The sequence below is a fragment of the Hesperophylax consimilis genome, chromosome 30 (assembly GCF_061612785.1).
Source record: "Hesperophylax consimilis isolate HC1 chromosome 30, BYU_Hcon_1.0, whole genome shotgun sequence".
NCBI lineage: Eukaryota > Metazoa > Arthropoda > Insecta > Trichoptera > Limnephilidae > Hesperophylax > Hesperophylax consimilis.
The window spans coordinates 18,881,158-18,886,060 of record NC_142865.1 but is presented as its reverse complement, the minus strand read 5'-3'; the positions used below and the strand labels follow the sequence as shown (position 1 = coordinate 18,886,060).

At 39.2% G+C, this 4,903-nt stretch overlaps 1 pseudogene; it reads right to left on the bottom strand.

Annotated features, from left to right (window-relative positions):
* Positions 1-4,520: 4,520 nt before the first annotated feature.
* On the bottom strand, positions 4,521-4,632 carry LOC149409735 (U4 spliceosomal RNA; annotated as a pseudogene).
* Positions 4,633-4,903: the final 271 nt, after the last annotated feature.

Here is a 4,903-nt window from a genome sequence, read left to right as displayed (position 1 = left end):
ATGCTGCGTGTCCTCGTGGTTGTCATGGTGCGTGGATGAAGCGCTGGTCAGAGGCGCTGGAACCAGGGCGCTGTAATCCGTGTAGCGCTGGCCAGGGATGGAGGCCAAGGCGCTATGATGATATCCTGGTGGAGTCCATGAGCAGAGCCGGGAAGAATGTCCTCCTAACGCGCAGGTAAGAGAAGCGTGGGTGATCACGTGGCGTTGAGCCTCGTTAACTGACGGCTGATAGATGACTGACTGACTGCTCGCTGCGTCGGGCTTATTTATACTGTACGGCCGGCGGTAGGTAGATGAATTGCAACTAAATCGGAGACACTCGCTCAGTCTGGGTCTTTCGGGAACTTTCGGTCGCGCTGCGTTAACGCATAGGCGATAGGCTCGAACCTTCTGGCGAGTTGTCGTAATGTGCCAGACCGACTTGCAATCGTATTGTCGCAGATAGGCAAGTAGGTGCTTGTAGCAAGTAGGTTGCTTTGTTTAGATTTTTACTGTCAGTAGTAACTCGCAAGTAGATACCTAAGTAGGTCGAGCTGTTTATTATTAATGACGCTACATTTCTTTTAATTTCTTTTATATTTCATACTTCATATATTCTTTTAACGTACTATTAATCAACCACAACAACACGGGCCCTAAACCGTGTCTAAACATTCCTAATAACTGTAATATCCATTTCCCTCAAAATTAAAAAAATAAATAATAATAATAAATAAAAAATTTTGAAAACAAAAATTTACATGTTTAATTATCTTTTTTATTCCATTTTGTATTTTATTATTTAAAATTCATGAAAAATATGCAGTATTGCAATGCAAATCAGAAATCAATTTGTCGGTAGGTATTACTAATAATTTTTTTTTTAATTAAAACGAAACGAAACAATTTTTTAACAGCTCCACACAAAATGCCCTACATCACTTTGGGGATGCTGTATGGAGGGTCTTAGAAAAGGAAAGGAAGTTCTGGGAAGGAAAAGGGTATGACATTTGGTTAGGAATATGGAGGTCAGTGTTTATTAGGAGTGACGAAAATATGAATACATCCCTCTCACTGGATGGATACATAGTGTGAATTCGTAGTAAAGGTAGTATGAATTCATCCTCCTCACTGCTGTCCAAGGAGATGGGTAGAAAGTGTATATTAGGAGTGACGGGAGTGTGAATCCATCTCTCCTAATGCTGTGAAGGCGATGGGTAGAGAATGTGTATTAGGAGTGACGGGAGTGTGAATCCATCTCTCCTAATGCTGTGAAGGCGATGGGTAGAGAATGTGTATTAGGAGTGACGGGAGTGTGAATCCATCTCTCCTAATGCTGTGAAGGCGATGGGTAGAGAATGTGTATTAGGAGTGATGGGAGTGTGAATCCATCTCTCCTAATGCTGTGAAGGCGATGGGTAAGGAATGTGTATTAGGAGTGACTGGAGTGTGAATCCATCCCCCCACTGCTGTCCAAGGCGATGGGTAGAGAGACTGAATGGAGAGGTATAAAGGTTTCCCTCAACCAGCATATCTCGATCACCCACCCGCTATGACGTGGTGGGCAGATACATCCGCCACAAATACCTAAAAAAACTTCACCCTTTGAACCCGGGCATCCCGACTAATTTATATAATAATTACTAAAATTCGTCCCTTTACAATGAGTAGCTTCAGTAATCTGTTTTTTACATTTTAGTATTTGCCAATTTTAATCGCACTCCACCTCTTTTATACTGCCATCGTATACAGCCATGTCATTTAATTGAAATGGAAAATTTATAATAATGGAACGAATTTCGGTATAAGAAGTTTAAGCAAAGGATGTACAGACTTTTGACACGCGAAACCCACCTGTTTATTGAATGGATTTACTTAATGAAGTCACGGCACGATATTTCAGAAAAAAAAATAATAAAATTGGTTAGGCGGATAGTGCAATATACAGGAAAGGCGTCTGGTTTTCCTTCTTCGCATAATACGGGCTCTTCAAGACCCCGTTAATAAATCCCTTCTAACCCCTTATAACCCACCACACAATGCTGCCAAACCGGGTGGTATCATAGTTCCCTCTGCCTTTACATTGTACAGAGGTGTCACATAAAAATAAAAAAACTTCCTCAAACCTATTCGAACGTTCTTCCTAGTGTAACACCCCGTATACTATGGACCATATGGGGGACGGGTGGCCTAAAAAAACCGTTCGTTCTTATCTAGCTGCTGGGATTTAGCGGCGCGTCATTTCACTCGCCGTGTTGTTTTTCCGGGCCACCGGGCACGCACGGTATCTTGGGATTTGGGATTTTATCTATTTTTCTGCTAAAATCCACTCCATTGTAAACCGGGCGGATGTGGGTATGAGGTGGATGGTGTACACTATATTTAAGATTTTTTTAGAATTTCAAGCATTGTTTATTTCCCTTTTCTGACATTTTTTTTTGATTTTTAAATATATTTCAAATTCACTTTCGTTTTCCGTAATTAATGAAAGTAAATCTTGGAAGCGGAAAATAACTCACTTCCCGATATTCGATCAAGCTGAAACTCGTCAGTTAGGCTCGTTGTTAATGACGATGCATTCTATCAAATGGTGGCAATCACGTTAACACGCGGGAATATTTTCGCAATTCTCTGAAATCGGACGAAAATTCAGCCCATAAAAACATGTCAGTCCTACACGATCGGCATGTGGCAAGGTCAGTATTACGGTTGACTCTGGTCTCTGGAAAAGAAAGGTTCAATCCTCATCCAAACCAAACAAAAAGTGTTGTAAAAGACATTTTAAAAGTGATGCATAAAACTTTGTGTTGGACGGGTTGAATTTTTAATATTTTTTTAGATATAACTAATACACGTATTAATTTAACCCCAATTCGTCTTACTCATAATAGATAATACGGAGGTATAATAACAGGTTAGTCGAAAACGTTACTCATAATCACGAGCATGCCAACTGCGTATACCGGCCGTAATACCGCAGTATTAGTGGCTAACAGATTTTTATAACGCCCAACCTAAAGTTTAAGAGACGTATTACTATCGTATTAAGACGGAGATCGTGGAATTTGTTAACGATCTGTTTGATTTGATAAATAGCGATCGGTTGCACAGTGAAAATGTAAGAAAAAACAGTAATACCCGTTGGCAGCACAATCACATTTTAAATTGATTTACCAAAGCAAATATGGAACGCATAGTCAATTTAGCAATTCAAAGCATACGGGGTATGAAAAAATATGAAGAAACGTGAAGTTAGCAACTAAACGCGAAATGCGAAAATGACCGTGTTTTTCAGGATTGGAACAAAGTGTGGCCAGTCTAAAAAAACTTCCATGAATATTATTGTTAGTAAGTATTTTACCCCGAGCAGTATACGGCTCTCTCCACCGTATGGCTATACCAGCGTTGCAGCGGCGTATTAAGTAATTTTTATAAGTAAGACTGCCGGTGTATTGTGTATTAGAATAATGTGTTCATAGTTCAATTTTTAAACCTAGTACTGATTTATTGTACATAAGTTTGCATTTGTTAAAGTCCAGCAAATATTTGACTGAACGTAGTTAATTTTGCTTTTCGCTTGTCTATAAATCTGTTTGTACTTTTCGTTTCCGTTTCAAGATGGTGGCGTTTTAATAGTTTAGTTAAGATTACTATTGTGATATTTATTTGGACTTTCTTATAAGCATTTTTTTCAGTATCATTGTACCTACCTGCCTAAATTGAGATAGCGACGTTTTAACAAATTGTACAATCCATTATTTGATATTTAACAAAAAAATGTGTGAGAAAACTAGAAACATTATTTTAAGAATGCGAGGTCTACTGTTTGCAGAGCTACTAATATATAAATTCCCAGTAACATATTAAAGCTTCATTCACAGCAGGAGCTTAAAAACACCTTGTGTGAATGGGGCTTCACGCGCGTGTAGTTCTGAAAGCAAAGGTGTGAGAGGGTCACGTGATTATTCCACCCTAAATATAAAAATAGAAAAGGTACAATAAGAAAGAAATGAATCGTTGTTGGCGCCTATACAAGTTTAAAATGATACAAGTATAAAAAAAATCAACGAAGTATTTTTACTGTTATATCTATTCTATGACTTATAGAACTTTAAAAAATTGGGTTGGCTTAGGATTGAACCTTCCTATCAGGGATTAGAGTCAAAAACGCTACCAACCTTGCCAAATACAGTAAAGTATATATTTCTTAAAGCCGATATGTTCAATTTGGGAGGCGGGTAAGAGTTTCCGTAGGTAAGCCCAAGTGGTTTGCTACGTTTGGCGACTTAGCAGGAGTGCCCAGGTTCAAGGGGGTTAGATTTGTCTAGGTCTTGGCGGCAGACGCAATTTCCCGCCTCTTGCGTGGCGGGATCGGAAGAGACAGGTTAAGGGATTCCTTTTGACTTCTCCGGCCGGACTCTCTCGACACATCACCTTGCACCACAGTGCGAACGTTGGATTTGCACGTCCGGCACTCCTACCCACCCCTTACACATATTGCCTTCCCAGAACTTTCTCTCCTTCCTTTCCCTAAAAAGACCCACCACACAGCATCCCCAAAAATAATGATTTAATAAAAGATTTCAACTAATCAATCAATAATCGCCCCTCGGATAAACTTCATTGGTTACGATATCGCCACTGCGCAAAGTGCAAAACGAAGACAGGCGTAAAATAAACAACTTAACTTTTTTATTCAAAATTCTAAACTCTAAATTCGACTGTTGCGAACTTCTGCAACTCATAAACTAACGAATACCTACAATAACAACAGGAGAAAATACACTATTCCACTGCAACACACATAAGCGCAATTACAGTGCGAACTCCCCAATACAACAGTTTCACAGTATGGAAAATCAATACTTAGGTGATGTCGATATATTTAATATTAACTTTGCGAATTTTGTGGATCAGGTAAAAG